At 35.5% G+C, this 12,422-nt stretch overlaps 1 pseudogene; it reads left to right on the top strand.

Moving 5' to 3' along the window:
• Positions 1-11,929, top strand: part of LOC114204744 (phosphatidylethanolamine-binding protein 1-like) — a 56,496-nt pseudogene extending 44,567 nt beyond the window's left edge.
• Positions 11,930-12,422: the final 493 nt, after the last annotated feature.

Raw genomic sequence — 12,422 nt, 5'->3', positions numbered from 1 at the left:
TAGTCCCGATTCAGCAGTAACCTTACACAAAACTTAGATTCTGTTGTAATCAAATCAGACAAACTAGATTTGGGCATAATTAGATCAGGATAATTAAATTCTCCATCTCTTAGGGAACATCGAAATGCACATATGTAGGATTCATTATTTTTCCCTTTGTATCCAGTTGTAGCATTGAAAATCTATACCCAAGAAGAATTCAGATGGGTCTGCCACTTAGCAAGAGGGGTTCTTATCCATTGATATTTCTCAAAATTAACTTTGCAAAAAAAGAGAAATAATTGTAGTTTTTAAGCAATCAAAGCTGCAAGATTTCCTAACTTAATTCTACTTTATGGTTTACCCACAATTTTAAGGAATAAAGTTCTTGTAAAAAACTTAACAATTGGTAATTAACAATAGTAGAAATTCATATTCTTTTGTCATAATAGTTTTTAAATGAAAAGCTTTGTATTAATTACTCTAAATGCAAATTTTATACTTTTACTATATAGTTTGTTCATTAAAATAATGAAAATTCTTTTTTTCAAATTAAGAAAATTGTTAACTAGAAAACTTAATACTAAATGTTTGATGTGTCGATTTTCCATGATTCTTACAACCTCATATAAATTGCTATTATCTTTTTGTTTAATGAAGTTGTATGATTAAAAGATCTAAATATAGTTGGACTATACTGTAATATATGTTCCTTATAAATCTTATAAGATTCAGAAATACTATTGCCAAATTATGATACCCAAACCCAGAGTGAAATATCAGATACACTAACCAGATACATTCTTTTTCAAAAGGACAAAAAAGTAGATATAAAGTAGAATATAATATAAGATGTTTTCTCTGCATATGTAGTGTTTCATGGGAGTAGAATGACGAATATGTTAAGTGAACTACATGAATTTTCTGTTAACAAGGAACTGTATTCTTCTTTATATTGTGCTAAGAACTAGATGATTTTTCTGGGACATTCCAAACAAAACCAATTCAGACTTTGTATCAAACATGGTTTTACTTTTATTTGACTCCCACACTTTGGCCTCATAAAAGCCTATTATCTTAGCTCTGTAAATCCTTCCTCACTAGAGAAGGATCCACATTGCCATATTCTGGAAACAAGCATTTTTTCTCATTCCCAGTAAAATACATCTCTACCTGTTATTATCTTTCAAGTTGTAAATTAAGACATAGGGTAACAATATATTTATAAATGATTCCAAAAATGAAGCCCATAATAACTAAAGAAAACAAAACAGATAATGGACTTGGAAGCCTGATAAGAGTTATTTTCAGAATTGAATGATATTGGATAACAATATTGGAATGCTAGATGTGCTCATTTCTACTGGAATAGTGGTATTTTAAATACTCTCATCTAAAAGAGCAAAGAAATACATGTGTGATTACTGACCCATGTATATACAAGGATGTGTTAATCTGTGTTGTCCAGAGAAACAGAGAAAATATATATATTTGATTTTACTCTCTCTATGAGGTCAAGGCAGAGTAGAGAGAGAGTAGAGATAAAGTGATAGGACCTGGGCACATGTCTTTATTAGCTTTTGTGGGTGAAGTGCTTTAGGATTCTTGGGCTAAGGTCGGATAGGTCAATTCAGTCCAAAAGAGTGGGGGTTTGGTAAATTATGTGGGGTCTTAATCTAATGGGTTACAAAGGGGAGCCCCTGGAAGATAAGGGAAGATGTTTATCACAAGGGCAGATGGGGAAGTCATAGCAGGAAGTTACACTTGTTTGTGACTCTCTGGGCTGTTATCTAGGGCATATGTGTACAGGAAGAGGCTAGTGCAAGTTAAAGGAATTAGTCAGGCTTCTTAGCCAAACAAAATGGATGCCAAGGTGGCAATACCATGGAGTAATTTAGGAAGCTCTCAGCAATCATTTATTTTTAAAGTGATTATTCATATACTTGGATTAATCTCTACCACCTTTGTAACTCATTCATAGAAATATTTTGCTCCTCATAAATTGTTACTCAAAACTGGAAAAGGCAGAATATAAATATCATCATTGTCATCAGGCTTTATTTCTTTAAGTGGAACTTATAGAAAAATATTAGTGCTTAGTTTTTCTTCTTTTAAAATCATATATGTTCTCTGAACTTTGGCAAACTTGAAATAGCTCTGCTCTAGTTAGAATCTTACTAACACAATTATTTTTCATGGGGTTGATTCTGCTTATTCCCCTTGCAAGTGCGGATGGGGCGCGTTGCTGTCAAATGCCAGTGGCATCCCTCTAAGTTAAAATTGTAATGAGGAACTGGAAGATAAAAAAAAAAGATTCCAAATATTTCTAGGCTTAGATAATTGGATGAAAATGGAGTAAAATGAAAGTCATTCCACCCTTGGCAATAATGTGGACATTTTTTTTAACTTCCTGATTCCGGAATTTTAAGGCAAACAGTGGATATCAGCTCTTGGTGAATGAGTGGAAGAATGGGATAAGATGCAAAGTAGGCAAGACACAAACTCGGATTCGTTCTGGGTTCTGATGAGGATCTTAGACTGTATGCTGGGATAAAGAAGATCAGTCAGAAAAAGGTTTTACATTGGGATGATAAGTGATAGGAGTCAGGAAAAATAAAACATTGTGTATGTGTGCGTGTATTAAAATGGACAATACTAAGTCATGTTTTGGAGAGTTATCCACTGCAGAGAAAGTATAGATAATAAAATACAATGTAGTCTGTGAGAGGGTGACAATATCTGAGAGCGGAAGTGAAAAGCAAAAATAGTTACAGGTGAATTTTCGGGTGTGTTTAATTCAAGGATATATTTTATAAACTTTGCCCTAGATATTTCATAATGCCCATTTTGCATCAGAGTCTAAATACAAACTTTACAGTCAGGAAGCACAGATTTCATGACAAATTTAGGTAGTAGGTACTGAATCTGTTGCAAATTACTATATAATTATTATTTTTTTCTTTTCTTTCTGTACTTCTCTCAATCCTCAGCCTTCTTTCCTTCCTTTTCTTTTCTTTTTTTTTAACTGCCCCAAATACTTCCTTATGACTCTAAGGCCGATACCCAGAGAAGTCCTCAGTCTCTCAATTTATCCAAGTTTTTTCTTTAATTATTTCATTTGTTTCATTTGTTTAGAATGGGCCTGGGGCTATCACTCAAACTTAATTGGAGTTATGAGATTAACGTATTCTTCCGAATTAATATACTATCCATCCAATGTTTCATAGGTGTCTCTTAAAATCAAGGTCTTGGGGCGCCTTGGTGGCTCCGTTGGTTAAGCGACTGCCTTCGGCTCAGGTCATGATCCTGGAGTCCCGGGATCGAGTCCCACATCGGGCTCCCTGCTCAGCGGGGAGTTTGCTTCTCCCTCTGACCCTCCTCCATCTCATGATCTCTGTCTCTCATTCTCTCTCTCACAAATAAATAAAAAATCTTAAAAAAATAAAATAAATCAAATCAAATCAAATCAAGGTCTTATCCAAAAATATACAGTTCTTAAGGCAAGAGTTTCCAAATATACCAAAGTAATAATGTTGAATTAGAAAGAATTTTCATCTTCTCTCCGAAGGCAAACTAATGATGGATTTCTGAACTTGAGTTATATGTAGATTCAGCACTCCAGTACATTCTGGAAAATCAGTTTTTCTAGAGTGATATGATAAGGGCTCTTTGTTAAAAGATACATAAAACTGGAAGAACAGTAATATATCTATTGAGAATCATTTATAAAATTTTTAAAATATTATTAGATACTTTACTAACGGACCCAGAAAATAAAGAGATATACTTTATTGAAATGGTCAATGGAATATTAAGAGGGAAACAAAAATACAATAGAAACAAGTGTGATGTATAGTGAAAGCAAAAGCTTTTTGTGCTAATTAAAATTAAAAATTTTCTAATTAAATTTCATAGGATTAATGGGAAACTATGTGGAAATTAAATGTTTTTTTTTATCTGTGGTTAAATAATACCTTAAATACTTAGGCAGATATTTAATACTCTTTTAACAGAAAAGCATATGTAAGTTTTATATACACACATATAGAATATATATTATATATATATATATATATAGCCTACATAATTTTCTACACACACTCACAGGTATATATGTATGTGTGCATATTTTGTTGCACGTATGTATGCAACATGATTATATATACATATATACATACAACACATTCAAATTTACATAATATTTAAAAAATAAATATATGGACTATTGCATTTCTTGTTAAAATTAAGTATGTGTGTATTTCAACCTGGCAAGGAGTTATATTAAAATGTACCCTTTGTATTCTCTGCCATTATGTTTTTATATTTACTTAATTTTAAAGTTATCACTTTTCCAAAAGAAGTGGAAGAGATATTAGGGAAACACAACAATTTCCTCAAGCAAGTGTTGGAAATTGATGATTCTATTAGTCTTTAGCCTTAGGCATTACTTGGGAACTTTTTTCAATTGCTATCATTATTTTATTGCAATTGTCTTTAAAGCTTGTTCCTATGTATAATCATACTTGTATATGTGCCATCAACATTACACAGCAAAGCCCTGAAAATCCCTAATAAACCCAATGTAAAACACAAAGTTCAAGTCTCATAAAATAAAACAAAAACTTGAAAAACAAAAAGGGTTGTAGGTAAATAAGTTTCTGGAGAGAGAACAGCGAGATAAAAAGCCTTGAGGGTAGGGGTGCCTGGGTGGCTCAGTTGTTAAGCTTCTGACTTCAGCTCAGCTCATGATCCCAGAGTCCTGGGATTGAGCCAGGCATCAGGCTCCCCACTCAGCGGGAATACTGCTTCTCCCTATCCCGCACTTGTGTTCCCTCTCTCGCTGTGTCTCTGTCAAATAAATAAATAAAATCTTAAAAAAAAAAAAAAAAAAAGCCTTGAGGGAAGAAGTGAAAAGGACTACTGGGGAGCTTTAAGCAGACTGCTTTGCTTTGCAGCAAGATGTAAATGGAGGGTAGGATAAGTTGTAAAGGGAGATATGGCTGAAGAGATACATAAAGTCTTGAAAAGCTTTTTATTTCAGGGCCACAGATTTGGAAATTTAATTGAAAAATATAGGAAACCTTTAGGAAGAAATATAATCAACTCAGCATTCTTAAAGATATTCTCAGTTGCAATGTAGATATTGGATCAGGAAGGTATTTCTCAATGGGGGCAATGCTGCTCCCCAGGGGACATTTGGCAATGTCTGGAGACATTTGTGTTTGTCAGAACTCAGGAGACAGGGGATGTTGCTGACATCTCATCAGTAGAGGCCGCAGATGCTACTAAACTTCCTACAGTGCACAGGACATACACCCACAATCACAACAAGAAATCATGTCATCTAATATGTCAATACTGCAGAGGTAGAGAAACCATGGATTAAGGGTAGGGAGTCAAATGTTCCTTTTTTAAATTTATTTAAATTCAAGTTAGTTAACATACAGTGCAGTACCGGTTTCAGGAGCAGAATCCAGTGAATCATCACCCCACATACAACACCTAGTGCTCGTTTCAGCAGGTGCTCTCCTTAACGCCCATCACGCATTCAGGCATCCCCCCGCCACTCTTCTCCCTTCCAGCAACCAGCAGTCTGTTCTCTATAGTTAAGAGTCTCTTATGGTTTACTTCCAAGATAGAGGGTTAGTATCCAAAATCTATAAGGAGCTTATCAAACTCAATACCCCAAAAAACAAATAATCCAGTTGAGAAATGGGCAGAAGACATGAATAGACACTTTTCCAAAGAAGACATCCAGATGGCTAAGACACATGAAAGATGCTCATCACTCATCATCAGGGAAATACAAGTCAAAAACCACAGTGAAATACACTTCACACCTGTCAGAATGGCTAAAATTAACAACTCAGGAAACAACAGGTGTTGGGGACGATGTAGAGAAATGGGAACCCTCTTGCACTGTTGGTGGAAATGCAAACTGGTGCAGCCACTCTGGAAAATAGTATGGAGGTTCCTCAAAAAATTAAAACTAAAACTACGTTACAATCCAGCAATCTCGCTACTAGTTTCTAATAAAGCCAATTAATAGGCTATTACAGTGATCAAGGTAAGTTAAGAGGCTTAAGCAAGATGGTTGAAGCAAGTGAGTTTGAAGGGAAACAAATTGATTCTAAATATATCAACAAAAATTCATGATTGACTGAACTTGGGCATAGGTTGCTAAAAGGAAAGGTTGGAATAATATAGTTTCATAAAAACCAAATATGAATAAAATTGTAAAAGTAAAAAGATCTGCTATAGAACTGCCTTAAGCACAGCAGAGGTGTAAAAATCTAATTTTACTTACATGTTTTCTATTCCAAATGTACTTGCTGAGCTTGAGGAGGGCCTGTGAACATGCTTTTATCCAGGTCCTGTCTTATGTCTATGCCACAGTTTTAAAAAACATCAAAAAAAAAAAAAAGGACAAAAGAAGGGAGTTTTGAGTTGACTTTATTTTTTCCCTTACAGCCTGTTACTGTGTGTGAGTCTTTTCACAGAAAACCACTTCCTCTCATTCTAATGTCATGTTCCCTTACTACTTACTTATATGGTTTTTTTAAATACAAATGCTCAGTAATAGTGTAAGGATTCCCTTCACTGTACAAACTTAGAAATCTTGTAATAAATGGCATGTTATTTGACTTCCCACAAAATGTTTCCTCTTTTATACTCCAGAGATTGACATTATATTTTTGGAGTCAAGATGCTTAGATTTAAGTTTTCATTCTATCCATTACTCAAGAGACTTTTAATGTAGGGGAAATTACTGAATCCCTTCACTCTACAGTATTGTTGACTGATAATATAAGCACAAGGAACAATAGATAGAAGTGGTAAGGGAAAAGAACATTTCTTGTTCCCCATCTGACACATAGGGCACTACCTGTTGCTATAAATATGTGTCTGTAGATGATAGATAAATCCTTTGTGAATATCGATATCCATGGTTATTTCTATCATCCATCTATCTGCCTGTCAATATGAATGTAGTCTCTATAAATTGATGGGCCTATGGCTATTGTAACTTTGGTTTCGGTATGTACACTTTTTTAGAAGCACCTGGACGATATCAGAGATACCCACAGATCTGATACCTTTCAGCTAGTCGGTTAAGTGGTTGCAGGTGGGATTATTTACTCAGGCAACTATATTATAACACTGTATAATTTCCCTTCCCTCTTACACAGAGAGAATGTCATTAAGTAAGCCAAAATATATATAAGCAGAGACCATACTGAAGACAAGAGATAGAAGGATCAGAGTCGGGGTTCTAGTAAAATTTCAAACAGTCCGTGTGTCTTTAATACCTCGCTTATTTTATGTTTGGTTCTCCAAGTGTTCCTTCTACCCTCATTATCATTGTTCAAAAATATATGATCATCTGATTCCTGCTAAAACTAAAATAGTTTAAGGTTTTATACCCTCTAGGAGTATTTATAGTTTAACCGGTGATTGTAAACTATTGATTGAACTCTGTGATCCTAGTGGTGGTATATTAGACACTATGACAGATGGAGATGTGTTTTAGGGGAGAAAAAAATAGCTTACTTGCCCTTCTCACTTAAGTGATCCCTGTCAGATAAAATAAAATTAAAACAATTTATGGATAATAAGTGAGAACTGTTTTGCTCTGTGACAAAATTTCAGAAACACCACAACAAATCAATTGCTGCACATCAGCATGGAAATTTCTCAATTTGTGGCCAATAGTAGTAGCCCTACCGTTCAATCTCTGTGAGCTGGAGTTTATTTTCATAGCACATACCATAGTTTGACCACACATGAAAAATGGACATTTTCTTTATTCAACTTTTTTTTCCTAAATAAAAAAGGAAGGTATGGATAATTGGCTATTGTGTCCTACATTCCAAGTGTATGCCTTCCTTGGCAGCCCGTTCCTCCTGCCTCTCTCTGTTCAGGTTTTCGTCATGTGTTGCCTAGGCCACTATTACAGCTTTCTAAAGTTAAGTTTTAATAATAAATATAAATATTTTGCCCTTTTTCTTTCTAATCCCAGTATCAATTTTATATTTTCTCCCTGTGTCTAGTGACTAGCCTCCTGACTCCCACTTTCAAAGTTAATTTTAATGTATATTCAATCTTGTATTTCCATTGCTAATACATTTCTATCTCTCTTTTCTTGTCTATAGGAGACAGGGGATTTCTTTGTACACCCTGAAAGGCTTTCTAACAAGAACTAGATTAATTTTCCAGAAGAAACACTAACCACTTCTACACCTTCTATACCACATTGACATAACATTTCTCCATGTTGTTTTTCCCACATTGATATATGTGTCTCATGTTTTCAGTCTAGTTCATTGCCCCTCTCTTTCACCATTTAGGAGAGTCATACTCTTAAAGTCAAAAATCACTACTATAAAACCTCCCTAAATTTCCTGAGTTCCCATGGAATATTGAGTATATGTTTTAACATTTTTGTATCTTTCTTAAAAATCATACTCTGTCATTTAGATTCTATGACTAATGTATCACAAACCATTTATTCACTCAGCTCTAAGTAATACAATAGGCTTCAGTTCACTGAGAGCAATCAGTCCCAGTTTTTGAGAAAGAAGTTACTATATGGTCCAGTGTCCTTCCAAACGTTCATTGATGCATTTTTTTCCTCACAAGTGCTCATAACTCTTTCGTTGGTGGGTTCAGATGTTATTGTTTTCTTCCTCTTATCAAAGTAGGCTTTTCCCAATAAATTTGCTAATCACTGACAACTGACAGTTATATACTCTGTCACTGATGGTATTTTATGTGATGCATTGATCAATTCTTAAACCATTTCTTCTTTCCTGTTCAGGAGAACCACGTCAACCAAACTTTTAGCCACAATTGATAAATACTACTGTTTTCTGTCCTGAAATATGGCCAATCTGGAAAAGCTAAATGGCGGCATTTTGGGTTCCTGTGTTAGAGAAATGTGTGTTCTCTGTACTTTTTATTGATGAGAATCTTTTTCCATTGGCTATTGGAATATTATTATTGGCCAATATCCATTGGCCATTGGCTATTGAAGCAATGACAATGCTGAAGGAGCAGAAGTAGAAATACTGGTGAAAGTCCTGTCTGACATCTGTGAAAATGAAGAGCTCTAGCTTAGTTTTAAATAGATGCTTAATGGGAGTCCGGAAATATGAACATACTATTTATGACTTTTTAAGAATTATTTGTCAAACATTAACATGCAATATAAGATGTGAGGGACACCTATTACTTATTATCTAGCTAAAAATAATAATCAAATAATACATTATAGAAATTATAAACTACTATTTGCTTTGTACCACACTCTCATGCTGCTTTCACCTTCTCTCTAATACATAGAAGTGATCACCTTAAATTTACTGTTTATTTTCAGGCATCATAATTTTACTGTAAGTGAATGTGTCCTTAATTAACATAGGGTACAGTATCACACGTTCTATATGTTTTCATCCTTTAAATAAATTTCTACCAATTGCTTTGTTTGCATAAACATGTGCTCATGATATCAGTGATGTTGCTCCATGTTGTATAATAATTTATTATATGCATACAATTCAATCCTGAAATCTAGACTGTTCTTAATATCTGTTTTTGTAAACAATACTGGGATAAATAATTCAGTCTGTATCTTCCATGCATTTTTTTACATTTTTTGCAGTTTTTCTTTGAAATATATACACAGAGGTTGAATTACAATGCATAGGTTATGTGCATGTTCAACTTTAATAAACATTGTAAAACCTCTTATACCAAAAAAAAAAAAAAAATCCTCTTATACCAGCTCAGTATAAGATATCTTGTAACTACTATTCTAAAAGTTGTAAGGAATTCTCAAAAGAAACTGCTAGACTTAATTCATAAAATTAGCAAGGACACGTGACATAAGAGAACTGCCCAAAAATCAATCATGATTCTATATGCTAACAAGACATAATTTAAAACTGAAATATTTACATATATATAGAGAGAAAGAGAATGAAAACATATATATCAAATGAAATACTTTAGTGTAAACCAAGAAAAACATATACATGGTATGTATACTGAAAATGAAAAAAATGTAATAAAAATTTATCATAAATAATTGGAGAGACGTAGCATGTTCATATGTTGGAAAGCTCAATATTATTAAGCTATAACTTCTCCACAAATTGATCTATAGATTTAGCAAAATTTTAATCAAATTCTGGCAGAATTTATTGTAAAAATAGACAAGGATATTCCCAAACACATTAGTAAAGCAAAATAGAGTTTAGAAATAAATTTATACAATTATGGATAATTAATTTTGACAAATTTACAGACATAATTCAATAGAGAAATTCTGGTCTTTCTTCAACAAATACTGCTGGGAGAATTGAACATCAATACACAATTAAAAAAAAAAACCTTGACTAAAACTTCACACCTTATAAAAAATTCACTGAAAACTGATTATAGATCTAAATATAAAATGTAAAATAAAAATTTAGGAGAAAACACATACACACAAATCTCCATGATGTTGACTTAGGCAAAGAATTTTTAGACATGACTTCAAAGGCATATTGTTAAAATACACACACAAAAAATTTGGATTTAATCAAAATCTAAATTTTTTCTCTGTGAAAGACACTGTCAGGAGAATGAAATAATAAGCTACATATTCAGAGACAACTGCATATCCGGCAAAGGAAAAGTTTACAGAATATGTAAAGGCCTGTCAAGATCACAAATAAGAAAACATACAATCCAATTTTTAAACTTAGTAATATCCTTGAGCACATACTTCACCAAATAAGACGTATAGCTGGCAATGAGAACAAGAAAAAAATGCTCAACTATCATTACCATTAAAGAAATTCAAATTAAAACCACAATAAGGGGGCACCTGGGTGGCACATTCGGCTGAGCAGACAACTCTTGGTTTCCTCTCCTGTCATGATCTCATGGGTCAAGGGATGGAGCCCCCAACATGGGGCTATGCTGTCCGCATGGAGTCTACTTGGGTTTTTCTCTCTCTCTGCCTCTGCCCCTCCCCCTGCTCCCTCTCTCTCAAGTAAATCAAGAAATCTTTAAAACACACACACACACACACACACAATAAGACACCATTAGTGGTCCCACTGGGAGTTGGTGCTGCAGGCTTGTGCCCTTGCCTCCTGCGACTCTTCCCAGCTGTCTGTGCAACTGGCATGGGCGATTCCCGGTGGACCTCAGCACGTTGCCTGGGCCTTTGATCCTACAGCAAGCCGACAAGCATCTGCAGCATCCAATGCAAGTCAAATACACTGCGCAAAAGGTCAACGAGCTGGGCAAAGTGTTAACAGCCCCCAGGTTAAGAACCGGCCCACCAGGGTGCCTGGGGGCTCAGTCCTTAAGCTTCTGCCTTCCGCTCAGGTCAGGATCCCCAGGTCCTGGGATCGAGCCCCGCATCGGGCTCCCAGCTCTGCGGGAAGCCTGCTTCTCCCTCTCCCACTTCCCCTGCTTGTGTTTCTTCTCTCTCTGTGTCTCTCTCTGTCAAATAAATAAAATCTTAAAAAAAAAAAAAAACCAAAAAAAAAAACAGCCCACCAGTATTGCATGGGATGGCCTTGATTCAGGTAAATTCTGTACGTTGGTCTTGACAGATCCGGATGCTCACAAGAAGGACCCGGAATACAGGGAACCTCACCGTTTCTGGGTGGTCACCATGAAGGGCAATGACATCAGCAGTGGCACGATCCTCTGATTATGTCGGCTCTGGGCCTTCCAAGGGGACAGCCTGGCTGGTTTATGAGCAGAATGGATCACTGAAGTGTGATGAGCCCATTCTCAGTAACCGATCTGGAGACCATCATGGTCAATTTAAATTAGCATCTTTCTGCAAAAGTACGGCTCCGCCCCCCCCCCCCCCGGTGGCACGTGTTACCAGGCGGAATGGGCTGACTATATGCCCAAACTCTATGACCAGCCGCCTGAGAAGTAACGGAATACTAGGAGACAGAAACCTTCCCAGAGGTCTCCAGCAGTGCTCTCGATGAAATTCAGTGATGCATGTAGATTTCTCTCCTTTCTCCATTCCCATTCTCACAGGCAGGGCCTGAGCAATCCGTGGTTTAGGGTGACTTTTCCTTCTGCCTGTCCTCTATAATTTTAGAGGGTCACACCCTGGTTTATGTTTTGATCAAATTTAAACTCCATGTGGAGGGGGATATTTTGGTAGTAGGATGGGGTCATCAAGTTGTAAATATAACAACCTAGAATTTAAGGAAGAAAGAATTCAGGTAAAAAGACTGGGTCTACAATAATAGAGCAGAGCATCAAACAATCTTTAAGAGAGATTTACAAAAAAAAAAGAAAAAGAGAGAGAGAGAGAGAGAGAGATTGGTTGCCCGTGCCTTTGTGAGCCCCTCTGGAATTTTACATGATGGCACTCCTGGGTCGTGTTTTCAAGGCCATGTCTCTCACCAAGACAGCCA

This window comes from Eumetopias jubatus, unplaced genomic scaffold, assembly GCF_037043125.1.
Source record: "Eumetopias jubatus isolate StellerSeaLion01/CBP00866 unplaced genomic scaffold, mEumJub1_p1.0 scaffold_5, whole genome shotgun sequence".
NCBI classification, from domain to species: domain Eukaryota; kingdom Metazoa; phylum Chordata; class Mammalia; order Carnivora; family Otariidae; genus Eumetopias; species Eumetopias jubatus.
Note: the sequence above shows the minus strand (reverse complement) of the source record. Positions and strands in the feature narration are given on the sequence as shown.